Below are 13,841 nucleotides of genomic sequence, written 5' to 3'. Positions count from 1 at the left end.
TGAACAATACACCTTGGTTTTCAACAGTAACTCCGAAGGACAGCAGGAGCGGAAGGACAGGAGGACAGAAGCTCCCTGGCCCCATTTCACAGTATTATTTCCCTGACTCTGTTGCACACCGGGACTGAAACCAAGTCAACTGCAAGATCCTTTAACTTAATGGAGAGACAAAGCCCTGGGAGAGAGAGAGGAGAGGGAGAAAGACAGTTTGAGGGAAGGGAGAAGGCAGGGAGGTGCTGAGGTGTTTAATTTCAATATTAAAAGAAATGTTTTATTTGTAAACAAAGCTTAAGAAGTAGGAAGAGTGATAACACACACCCCAACCGCATGCATGTGTGTGTGTGCGTGCGCGCGTGTGTGTGTGTGTGTGTATGTGGACAGAGAGAAAGACAGAGACATGAGAAGAAAGAGGAAAGAAGGAGGATGGGAAGGATGGGGGGGCGGGGTTAAGAGCAGGGAGCAGAGAAGGGGAGGAGAAGAACCAGAGAGAGAAAAGGAAGGGTTGGGGATGGGGGGGGGCAAGAGGACAGAACTGGTACTTGAAGGTTGAGACTCCCTCAAACCTAAGTAACCCACCCACCCCCACCACCCCTGCAACCAACGTCCTTCTGCTTAAACATCTGCAGTAGCAAGTCTCTGCAGTCATTCCACTGCTAGGAAGTTCTCACTGTTGGGAAGCTTTTACTCTGTGACAGTCACTCAAATGCATCCTGCAGACCTCCAGCAGCGGAGACAGAGCTGACAGGGAACAGCTGCCACAGAAGCCAGGCCTCCCTTAAGCGGCCCGCTGCCAATGACTGAGCTCAGCCCAAGTGCTAAAGCAGGTGCAGAGCTAACCCGAACTCCTAAGGCTCTGAAGAAGCTCCCATAGACTGCTGGGCAGGTAAGAGGCTTCCACCCAATGCCCCCCCTCTCTTCCACATTCAGGGCCACACTTGCCTCCAGGCTTAGGGCTCTCCCAGCCTTACCCAGTGCCCTCCCTACCGCTCCTCACAGGACCCTGGGATAAAGCATTCCCTTCATAAAGTCCTTGCTTAATTAATCTCATCTTAGTGACAGCTTCTTGGAGGCTCTGAATTAACTTACACATAAACTGAGCCAAAATCTTACATATATATTTGTCTGATGTGAGATAAAAAGTCTCCTTTTACATTTTACAACAGTTCTATCTACATGAACCACTGCCCAACTCTTTTCCCCTGTGGCCCCATTTTTTTCTAGTTGCATTATCCATAAGAGCAATGATGAGCTGTCCTCTGTGTGTGTCTGTGTATGTATGTGAGTGTGTGTGTGTGTGTGTGTGTGTGTGTGTGTGTGTGAGCGTGGGGCAGGGATGAAGGTAATGGTAGGAGAGGTAAAATCTGAGTAACAAAAAAAGAGTGAGAAATGAGAAGACATACCACTGATAAAAAAAAAAAAAAAAAGAGAGAGAGAGAGATCAGAAACTGATGATTTCCTGGAAAATACAAATGCTAAACCTTGGCCTTGAATAGAAAGCCTGAATAGACAAAGGAAGCATACAAGAAATTGAAAAGTTCATCAAGGACCTTCACCAGGCACAAGCAACCTTCAAGCAATACATCATTCTAACATTGTTGAATTATTGCAGAGTGTAGTAAGACATGGCAAGTTTCCCCACTCAATCTAATCAGCTGGCATAACATGGAGATCAAAATGCAAAAGACAGCACAGACCCATACACACACATGCGCGTGCACACACACACACACACACACACACACACACACACACACAAGTAACAAGAGAACAGGATCAGTTACAGTGTCAATGATTAATGATGGCTGACATTTACTGAAGATTTACCATATACCATGGACTTATATACTTCACCCCAATGCTGGGAGGCAAGATCTCTTACTATTATTCCAGTTTTCTGGAGGAGAAACTGAGGCACGGAGCGATGAAGTAACTTCCCCATGTCACAAAGGCCATAATTCCAGTAAGTACTGAGAATGGGGTGAATACAAAATAAAATCCTCAAAGTAATATTGATGAACTGAATCTATTGATATGTTTTCACATTGTGGCCACAAAAGGCTTATCCCAGGAATACAACACTGTTCCCCAAAAAAGTAGGAAATTTATTAATGGATATCAGAATAGTAAGAGAATAACCTTCATATGAAAATCATTCTTGATAGCCAAAAAACTATAGTCCCATTATGCTTAAAAATGAGACATTAAAACCACTTCCTTTCCAGAATGTCCTCTGCTACCCTGCTTTTCAACATCATACATTACATCCTGACCAATGTAACAAGAGAGAAAGATTTAAGAAAACAGAAAAACTGAAAAGGAGAAAAAATAATCATTATTTGTAGATAACATAAGACAATTTGAGACTCAGAGAGAGGAGAAGAGGAGATGAATGGATAGATAGATACTAGAATAGAGGAGTTCAGTTAGACAAGAGCACATAAAACCAAGAGCTTTTCAAAGAGTAGATAATATTTAATGCTGAAACCCTGAAGGTGTTGGACAAGGATATCCACTCTCACACATATTAGTATTAGCTAATACTGTTCTATAGTTATAGACTGATACACTTAAAAATAAAAATGAAATAAAAGATGGAAAAACTGGAAGAGATGAATAAACATCATTTACACACAATATGACCTCATTACTGATACCCAAAATAATCTGGGGAACAACTGTTACAAGCAAAAGGCAATAAAGTAAGGTAGGTGGATGAAAAATAACATTTAAAAATCAATACCTATGGTATATAAAAACAACCAGCTACAGACTTCAAGCTGTATTACAAAAGCTGTAACCACCAAGACAGTATGGTACTGGCACAAAAACAGACACTCACATCAATGGAACAGAATGGAGAACCCAGAAATGGACCCACAAACATATGGCCAACTAATCTTTGACAAAGCAGGAAAGAATACCCAATGGGATAAACACAGTCTCTTCAGCAAGTGGTGCTGGGAAAACTGGACAGCGACATGCAGAAAAATGAACCTGGACCACTTTTTACACCAGACACAAAAATAAACTCAAAATGCATGAAAGACCTAAATGTAAGACAGGAAGCCATCAAAATCCTCGAGGAGAAAGCAGGCAAAAACCTTTGACCTTGGCCGCAGCTTCTTAACTGAACACATCTCCAGAGGCAAGGGAAACAAAAGCAAAAGTGCACTATTGGGACCTCATCAAAATAAAAATCTTCTGCACAGCAAAGGAAACAATCAGCAAAGCTAAAAGGCAACCGAAGGAATGGGAGAAGATATTTGCAAACGACATATCAGATAAAGGGTTAGTATCCAAAATCTATAAAGAACTTATTAAACTCAACACCCAAAAAACAAATAATCCGGTGAAGAAATGGGCAAAAGACATGAATAGGCACTTCTCCAAAGAAGACATCCAGATGGCCAACCGACACATGAAAAAATGCTCAATATGACTCATCATCAGGGAAATACAAATCAAAACCACAATGAGATACCACCTCACACCTGTCAGAACGGCTAACATTAACAATTCAGGCAACAACAGATGTTGGCGAGGATGCGGAGAAAGGATCTCTTTTGCACTGCTGGTAGGAATGCAAGCTGGTGCAGCCACTCTGGAACACAGTATGGAGGTTCCTCAAAAAATTAAAAATAGAACTACCCTATGACCCAGCAATTGCACTACTAGGTATTTATCCAAGGTATACAGACAGGTATGCTATTTCAAAGGGACACATGCACCCCAATGTTTACAGCAGCACGATTGACAATAGCCAAAGTATGGAAAGAGCTCAAATGTCCATCGGTAGATGAATGGATAAAGAAGATGTGGTATACACATACAATGGACTATTACTTGACAATCGAAAAGAATGAAATATTGCCATTTGCAACTATGTGGATGGAAATGGAGGGTGTTATGCTAAGTGAAATTAGTCAGCCAGAGAAAGACAATATCATATGACTTTATTCATACGAGAACTTTAAGATACAAAACAGATGAACACAAGGGAAGGGAAGCAAAAATAATATAAAAACAGGGAGGGGGACAAAATATAAGAGACTCTTAAAGTGGAGAACAGAGGGTTACTAGAGGGGTTGTGGGAGGGGAGATGGGTAAATGGGTAAGGGGCATTAAGGAATCTACTCCTGAAATCACTGTTACACTATATGCTAACTAACTGGAATATATTTTCAACATTAAAAAAATTTTTAAGTAAAAAAAAAACACAGCTAAAACATGTAAAAAAAGAAAAGACTCCACTTAAAATAGTACCAAGAAGATAATATACTTTTGAGAAAATTTAAATATTTTAAATATTTATTTATTTTTAAGAGAGAGAAGAGAGTACAAGCAGGTGAGGGGCAGAGAGAAGGGGACAGAGGATCTAAAGAAGGCTGTATGCTGAAAGCAGAGAGTCCGATGAGGGACTCAAACTCACGAACCACAAGATCATGACCTGAGTCGAAGTGGGTGCCTAACCAACTGAACCACCGAGGCATCCCAGAAAACTTATTTTTAAATAACTTAACAGTAAAGATGCAAGGTCTATCATCTTTGATGAGAAACATTAAAGAAATAAATGAAGCAAGACATACTCTCCTCTTAAATAGTAAGATACAATATTAACAATATTAATAAAATTAAAATTACTAAAAGTTACAAAATTAATAAAAATTTATAATATTAATAAAATATCAGCTCTATACCAAAGGTATCCATAAAATTTAATGTATTCCCTTCCTTCTTCCCCAACCCCAAATCAGGATTTCTTGAAAACTACAGCAGCTGATTCTGAAGTTTATATGAAAATGGAAAAAAAAAAAAATAGAAAAGAAAGAAGGAAAAAATAACCAGGAAGATGTTTTAAAAGAAAAGTAATGATATGGCACATTCCTTTCAGATATGGAAACATTTTATAAAGATAAGTGAATAGGTACATCGTTGCTTCTGAAGCATAAATGGATAGATCAATGGAAAGGAATGAAGAGTTAAGAAAAAGTCCCAATAAGGGGCACCTGGGTGGCTCAGTTGATTGAGCGTCCAACTTCGGCTCAGGTCATGATGTCATGGTCTGTGAGTTCAAGCCCCACATCGGGCTCTGTGCTGACAGCTCAGAGCCTGGAGCCTGCTTCAGATTCTGTGTCTCCCTCTCTCTCTGTCTCTCAAAAATGAATAAAAACATTAAAAATTTTTATTAAAAAAAAAAAAGAAACAGCCCAATACACATAAATATTTAATATGTGATTTCAAAAAGCAGGGGAAGTATGTGTTATTCAATAAGTGGTATTGGCACAATAGAGTGGCCATCTGGAAAAACAATTAAGTATGAATCCTACTTCACTTCTTCATCAAGTAAATTCCAGATGGATCAAAGCTTTCAATAGAAATGTGAAATCATAAGGCAGAGAACGCAGAATAAAATTTGGGAGAAATTAGTGTTGGGGAAGGGGTTGTTTGTAACTTTAAAATAGAGAAAGGCTTGCTAAGCAAGGGATAAAATCTAGAAGCCATTTAAGAAAACAGATAAATTCAGCTACGTAAAAATTAAAAATCTCTGCGGAGCCAAAAACACAACATAGTTAAAAGACCAGCAGTCTCACTTCTGGGTATATATCCAAAAGAATGAACATCAGGATCTCGAAGAAATATCTTCGCTTCACTGTGCATCATGTCACTATTCACAATGGCCAAGATATGCAAATAATCAAGTGTCCATTAACAGAGGAATAGATAAGGAATTCCCTTGGTGTATACATACAGGGGAATATTACTTCACCTTTAAAAAATAGAAATCCTGCCATTTGCAACGACATGCATAAACCTGGAGGACATTATGTGAAGTGAAATATGCCAGATACAGACAGAAAGACAAATACTCTAGGACTTATATGAGCTGTCTAAAGTAGCCAAGCTCATAAAAGGAGAGAATACAACATTGGGTTGTATTCCCCAGCAGCTAGGGAGAGGGTGAACTGGGGAGTTGTTATACAACAGGTTTAAAGTTTCAGTTATACTAGATGAATAGATTATGGAGAGCTGCTATACAACATTAGTCCCTGTAGTTAACAATACGGTATTATGCACTTCAAAATTCGCTAAGAAGGTAAATCTGATGTTGTGTTCTTAACATACACACCCACACAGGGACACAGGAAACTCTGGTAGGTGTTGGATATATCTATTATCTTGATTATGGTAATGGTATCACAGGTGCTTACGTATTTCCAAATTCACTGAATTGTACATTAAGACACGTGCAAAATATGTCACATCAAATATATGCAATTCTTTATGCATTAATTATACCTCAACAAAGCCATTTTTTTTTTTAAAAAAGGCCAACAATGAAATAGAATAGGCAAAGAACATTAACAGTCCACAGGGGAAAAAATAAATAAAAATGGCTTTTAGATATATGAAAAGAATTAAAGAAATGTAAAGTAAGAGAATAGATACAATTTTCCTGGTAGCAAAAATTTTGGAGACTGAAAAGATCCATTGGTTGATGGTAGGCAGATGGGTATATCCAAATATTATTGATTGGAATATTAAAGTAGCATTTTTGAGGAACACTCTAAGATTTCAATATGCTTAGCCTTTAACCCACTTCTATGAATTCATCCTTTAGCCACGCATATATTCATACTGTGGAATATTGTACAACCATTTAAAAGGAAGGTGTTCTGTATTACTGACATGAAAAATCAAAATTATAACATGTATAAAATCATTTATGTAGAAAAAATGAAAATTTTTAAAATTCTCAAATACATACACATTCATATGTAATAAATATATAATACCTAGAAACACATCTAGAAACTGTCAAGATTCTGTTGAAAATGGTAGGAGAGAATTATAGAAGGTGTATTTGTCTTTTTCCTCCCTAAACGTATAGTTATTGTGTGATGAAATTTTTAAAAAATATTCACATATTTTAATCCAGTAAATTCCACTCATACAAACTTATTCTAGGAAGTGATCTAAAAATCTTGAAAGGTTTTATGTCTGAGAATTTTTATAAAAGTATGATTTTATACAGTGAGAACTATGTTAACCTACATGTAACCTAAATTTAAGTCAATGAGTAAATCCACAGGTAATGCTCTGTAGCCATTAAAATATTTACAAAGAAATCATAAAATCATGAACAAATACTTATTCCAGGGTCAGACTGGAAACAAGAGAAAAATATGCAATATGACTAAAGATTGCCCTTCAATGACATAGTTCTATATAGTTTTCATGGGGGAAGGCCACTATTTGTACCTTGCAAATGGTAGACTTCCTAATCAAACAATTCTTAAATGTATGGCTTTAAGAAAATTTTAAATAACAAGAGAAAGTACAGCATGGTTCACATGAAATCCTGGAAAATCAAAGAATATATTTAAATTAACGCATTCTAAGAGCTCCTGGGTGGCTCAGTCGGTGAAGCATTGGATTCCTGATTTCAGCTCAGGTCATGATCTCACAGTTCATGAGTTCAAGCCCCACATTAGGCTCTGAGCTGACAGCCTAGAGCCTGCTTGGGATTCTCTATGTCCCTCTCTCTGCCTCTCCTCCACTCACAGTATCTTTCTCTGAAAAATAAACATTTTTTAAAAATTAAAATAAAATAGGGATGCCTGGGTGGCTCAGTTGGTTGAGCATCTGACTTTGGCTCTGGTCATGATCTCACGGTTCATGAGTTCGAGCCCTGTGTCGGGCTCTGTGCTGATGGCTCAGAGCCTAGTGCGTGCTTCAGATTCTGTGCCCCCCTCTCTCTCTGCCCCACCCCTGCTTGTGCTCTATCTCTGTCTTTCAAAATTGAATAAACATAAAAAAAATTTTGAATAAAAATAAGTAAAAAATTAAAATAAAATAATGAATTCTACCGTCTACTGGAATTAAATGTTTTTTTCTCCTTAATCAGTGGCCAAACAAATTAAGCTGAATTTTCCTTTTCATGCCTTTGTTAGGTCTTTAGGGCGGAAAAAATTACATATCCAAAAGTTTAATGATAAGAAGATTGAAGAAAACAAGCCTCAATAATTCACAAACCAGATTATGAGTTCCTTATTTTTTTTTGAAAAAAAAAAAATTTTTTTAACGTTTATTTATTTTTGAGACAGAGAGAGACAGAGAATGAACGGGGAAGGGTCAGAGAGAGGGAGACACAGAATCCGAAACAGGCTCCAGGCTCTGAGCTGTCAGCACACAGCCCAACGCAGGGCTCGAACTCACGGACTGTGAGATCATGACCTGAGCCGAAGTCGGCCGCTTAACCGACGGAGCCACCCAGGCACCCCATGAGTTCCTTATTAATGCAGCTGGCTATAATGCCCCCAACACTTTTAAAATAAATTTCTAATTGTCCGAGATGTTTAGAAAAGTACCAAGTCACTTCCATAAATTACCAGTTTCTACAGATGTCACCTTTAACACTACAAGCTACATGCACATGACAGAGAATGGAAACATGTTTTAACCCCATAGCTCTAGAAGAGTTTTTTAATACAAGGTTTAATTACAGAGCCCTAGAGACTTATCTTTGAAAAGTGACTCCATTTTAAATAGCCCTACTATTTAGATAAACAACCAAAGTGTTTCTTAAACCGATAATAATAGACCCCCCCAAAATGTCAATGGATAAAAGCCTGACCAAACCAAAGCCTGAGAAATGAAAAACAGTGAGAGGACTTTTCAAATCAAAATAAAGCAGAAAATTAGAAGATTTGCAATATTTTGTCTTATTTTGGCCCTTCCTGCCTCCAATTTTCCCACAACTAATTACCTCCAAAATAGGAGGTAAATGTGCATTTTTTTTCTAATTACTTTTTTTCCCCTAATTATATTGTTTAAGTTTCTCAGACCTTAAACTAGCAGTCTGTTTCATCTCTGTGGTCTCAGCACCTGGCATGGTGCCCAGTTCTGTGCCTGGCCTATAAGCAGTCAATAAATCACAAGCTGGAGTAGATGTGTGTGGTGACCACTTATTTGTTGTTCGAATATATTCATCCTGTATTCAGTCATCATCAGTCAACTTGGAGATATAGGCTCCCGATCCCTTGATGCAGTTCCCTGAACTTGTGGTCTTTGGTTAGGGAGACTGAGCACAGACCTGGGTCACTGCTTTCTTTGCCAAGGGATGGAGGCTGTGAATTAGGGACAGTTCTCAGGCCCAGTGACTTGTCCTGAGACAAGAGACCATGGCTGGACATTCTGCTGACTCTTCCTAGTGGCGCCAAACTCTTTATAAAACCCCATCAGGAGCTTTTAAGATATCAAAATACTATATATATTAAAATCAAAACATAAAGCTCTCCTGAGACAAAAAAGACAATTTGAGTAAATGGAAAGAAACACAGTCCCAAATAACTTACCACTTTTACCCTATCAAACTGGCAAATACTAAACAGAGGATAATATGCATTGTTGGGGAAGGAACTCGGAATCTGACTCCCTCAGATACACCGTTGGTGGGTGTTAATGAGAAGAAAATATCTGGATGGCAATTTGGAAATATGAACCAAATTGTCTTTAAAAAGAGCATACCTTTGATCAGGAATGTCTATTCATTAGAACATATTTTAAGGACATAACTAAGAAGTATATGAAGATTTAGCTCTGAGGATAATCATTCAAATATTGGCTTTTAATAGTAAAAAACTGAGAAAAAAAACCTAAATGTATGATGACAGGGAACTGCTTAATTTGGACGTCTCCATTCCATGCAAAACCATGGGCCATTAAAAATATTTATCATGAGGGGTGCATGGGTGGCTCAGTCAGTTAAGCCTCCGACTTCAGCTCAGTTCATGATCTAGTGGTTGGTGGGTTTGAGCCCTGCATCAGGCTCTGTGCTGACAGCTCGGAGCCTGGAGCCTGCTTGCGATTCTGTGTCTCCCTCTCACTCTGACCCTCCTGGGCTCACAACCCTGTCTCTCTCTGTCCCTCAAAATAAATAAACATTAAAAAAAATTTTTTTAATATTTATCATAGAAAGCTATCCACGATCAATATTAAAAACATGTTATTAAACAGTATGTAAATTACTATCTCATCTCTGTATACATAGTATATTTGTATGTACATACATGGAAAAGACAGTAAAATATCCACGTCAAAGTGTTAGCAGTGTTAACATCTCCAAGTAATAGTATTTTGGTTTTTTTTTTGTTTTTTAAGAGAGAGAGAGAATGAGCAAGAGGGGCAGAGGGAGAGAGAGAGAATCTCAAGCAGACTCTAGCTCAGCACTGAGCCAGACATAGGGCTTCATCCCATGACCTGAGCCAAAATCAAGAGTCAGATGCTCAACTGACTGCGCCATCCAAGTGCGCCACTGAGTGGTAGTTTTGAAAGAAATCGTATATTCTAATGATTTTACAATCAATTATGAATTAATTACCTTATCAAGGGTCTTCCCCCCCCCCCCAAGGGTCTTTCAAATAACCTTAAAACTAAGGCTAAACCAAAAGAAAAGATTTTAACAAGTCCCTAAAGGTTAATCTCAAACTCCCAAATCACAATTTGAAAGCCATGAAAGTACTCACACACATACAAGAGCTGTACTATTTGTCACCGAGAAATGTAAAGCTCTGAACATTGTTTACATCATGAAATTAAATGACAAACAGGAAGTTGGGGAAACGATAGCCAGAATTTTGATAAAAGGGTTAATAATTATAACTGTGTAAAAAGCCCTCACAAATCAATAATAAAAATGTCAGCATCATAGATGTTTTTTATTTTTTTAATGAGTGAAAAAATAAGAAGAGGGCCCTGCTAACCCATATGGTACATTTGTACAGATGTTGGAAGGTGCCCTTTTCCCTGGGCAGAGGCCCAGGGGAAGCATGGCTGGAACTCAGCCCCAAGGTCCCCTCATCCAAGACACCACACAACTGTAGCTAGGGCAAGAGCCAAATCTTTAATAAAAAGAAACATAAATGACCAATAAACATCTGAGAAAATGTTAACTTCCTTAATTACCAAACTGCAAGTTAAAACAAAAGTACCCTTTTATTTTGCCTCTCGAGTTGACAAAAAAATTGTAATTCTCATTTACTGAGGACATGATGTGCAAAAGACACTCTCCACCACTGTAGGAAGAAAAGGCTCTACACTCTTTCTAGCAGTCATTTTCAAATTACAAATCAAGAACCTAAAAATATTTATGTCTTTTCATTTTTATACTTCCAGAAACCTATTCTGAAGTAATAACCAGAGATACTAAGATTTATATACAAGCATGATTTATAATAATGAAAAAGTAAAAACAGCCTAAATAAAAATAGAAGATGGCTGATTTCATCTTTAAGTGTTATGTAGAATACTTAAGAAACAAGTAAAATGCTAATAATAGAGCATTAAATGGAAAGCCCTGAATGGCATGAATGTTGTAAAAAGGGCGGATAATAATTTATATATTCTTTTATAACCACATTCATATGCAGGCACTTACTAGACACTGTAAGAAAATATACAGTGTTAGGATCCTGGAATTATGAATGATTTTTCCTCTATAACTTTCTCTAGTTTCCAGTTTTTCCTAATGACCATATATTATGTTCATAATCAGAAAGTCTCCACCCAAAATGGCACTTAAAAACACACACACACACACACACACACACACACACGTGAAAATGCAGAAGTACACTATAAAATAGTTACGATGAAAGTCAGCCTGGGAGATGGCCTTGGAAGCAGTTTAGCCTATCATGCAGAAAGGCTGCAAAACAGTGATTTACAAAATTGTCCAGCCTAGGGTCAGTACAAAAATCTCAGAATCATAACCTTTCAATGTCCTCCATAGTCTAGGAATACTGGTGCAACAACAAAATCTAGTTAGTCCAAAAAGCTCTCAGTGGTGTGTTCAATTTTCACCTGGCCAAGCATGGGTATGCTGCAATAGAAAAACTTGCAACTTGTAATTAAATGTATCCCAGGTATCTACCACACAGGTATTTCATTGTTTAGGAAGGATCAGGAAGACAAAAAAAAAGCATATGGGTCTTTTAAATGAGTAAAGAGAGAAACAATCACTACCCCAGTCTATTTCAACCTCAGGATACTAGAAGTGATCAATGAATCGTGTACCGAGATTTGCGGGCAAATTCAAAAAGCAAATTTGTGGTTTCACGTGGCTGAACAGAATACAAACCACACCGGTTAGGCTGTTTACTAAAATTGACAACAAATACGAATAAAAAGACAAACTGTAGCCCTTCGCTCCTGGCTCCCACAAGCCCTGTAAGAATACGTGCTTTTATTTAGACTTTGAACATTCAAAGAATATAACGATTTTTGAAAATGTAAGATACAGTATTTGAGGTCTGATGAATTTCTGCACTATAAGAAGGAACATATGGGGGAGGGGAAACCAGGTAGGCATGGGAGAGAAAGGGGCAATTGCAAATTTCACTTTTGAATCCACAACCAAAAGATACACTTACCATGAGTTTCTGTTTCAAACTCTTGTGTTGATTCCCATAGCCAAACATTGCTTTGGTTTGCTCCTATTTACAGACTTCATTTCCATTTTCAAAAAAAACTCCCTCCACCCTTCCCCCGCCCGTCCTTTTTTTTTTTTTTTTTTTTTTTTTTTTTTCTTTCCTTGACAGAAGTTTGGCAACTGCAGTGATTCTGTAAGGCCATTTTCTCCCCCAAGTTCATATTGTGTACTTTTTGTTCCCTACTGTGGATGCTCTCGGGTATGTTGATAAGCAAATAATTTCATATTTTCTACAAAGACTCCATTAAAGAGCCTGCAGGAAATCCAGTGATGCAATCTCATACAGCTTAACTAACAGACTCCAGCGCCCGTCTGGCATGATCTATGTACCAGCTTGTAGAAGCAGGTAGATGAGTCACTCGCTCGGCCCTCCAGGGAAAATGCAAGTCTACGTTATGGAAAAAAATAAATTGTGGAAAAAAATAAATTGTCGTTAAAAAGTAACAGAAACTCAAACTTGCCGACAACTGCTTTTTATTTTTAAAGTAAGTCATATTCTGTGCTCTCCGTGTTCCTCCTATAGCTTAAAAACAACTGGGCTCATCACCAAGTCTCTCCCAAGAACACTCAAGGCAGAGTCTGAGTCAAGGCTGCCTCCTCTACAGAGAATTTTCTCCAAGGGAAACCATGCAGGTACCTACAGCCTACTGAGTGGAAGGAGTTTCTCTCCTTCTTAGTCATTCCCCAGCTTCAAATTATACGAGGGTTGGAAACTCCTACACCCATTTGTTCTATTTTGAAAAATAGCTGGAAGCCGATAATTGGGCAAATCCAAAAATACAAGGTTGTTGAGACATAAACCCAACAAAGCTACAGGTGAGGGAGGCATAGCAGCAGTGAAGTGTACTGAGAGGCAGGGACTTCTTGGGGGGGGGGGGGGGGGGGGGGAGAGAGCAGATAAATGCTACCCGGAACAAGCAAGCAGGCGGGCTTTTCCATTGTGTAGACTAGGTAAGCGTTATTTTCAAATGTCTCCCTGGTGGAATGACTATTTTACAATGTAACCTTTAAATTTTTCTCTTTTATCACAAAAGCAGTGCAAGCTCACTAAAGCAAACTAGAAACACAAGTAAGAGACAGTAGTATCTATAATTTCTCCAGAGAGCAAACCACTGTTAACCTATTGTGGGGTTACTGCTATTATTATTGATGCTTTATTTTCTCTGTCTGTAAACTTTCCAACACAATACGTCACGAACATTTTCTCCTGCCATTAAATATTTTTAATAGGATTTATTATGCTTGCAGAGAATCGCACCATCTCACTGAGCACAGAAACCAATCCTTTGGAGCTAGGTGCTAGAGGGATTTTCTGATGTTTTGCTTTCAAAAATAATGCTACAATTAATAG

General features: G+C 38.1%; 1 protein-coding gene across 4 annotated transcripts in view; it reads right to left on the bottom strand.

Moving 5' to 3' along the window:
* The window catches only part of GRHL2 (grainyhead like transcription factor 2), a 171,316-nt gene that overhangs the window by 144,151 nt on the left and 13,324 nt on the right, over nucleotides 1-13,841 (bottom strand). The window contains exon 1 of one of the 4 annotated variants that reach the window (XM_042923195.1): nucleotides 12,432-12,503. The exons of the other annotated variants lie outside the window; for them this stretch is intronic. The gene's annotated coding sequence lies outside the window, so the exon portion shown is untranslated. Of the gene's footprint in view, nucleotides 1-12,431; nucleotides 12,504-13,841 lie in introns of those variants that run through there. 4 annotated transcript variants of the gene reach the window in all.

This window comes from Panthera leo, chromosome F2 (assembly GCF_018350215.1).
Source record: "Panthera leo isolate Ple1 chromosome F2, P.leo_Ple1_pat1.1, whole genome shotgun sequence".
In the NCBI taxonomy this organism is placed as follows: domain Eukaryota; kingdom Metazoa; phylum Chordata; class Mammalia; order Carnivora; family Felidae; genus Panthera; species Panthera leo.
This window is presented reverse-complemented; position numbering and strand designations above follow the sequence as displayed.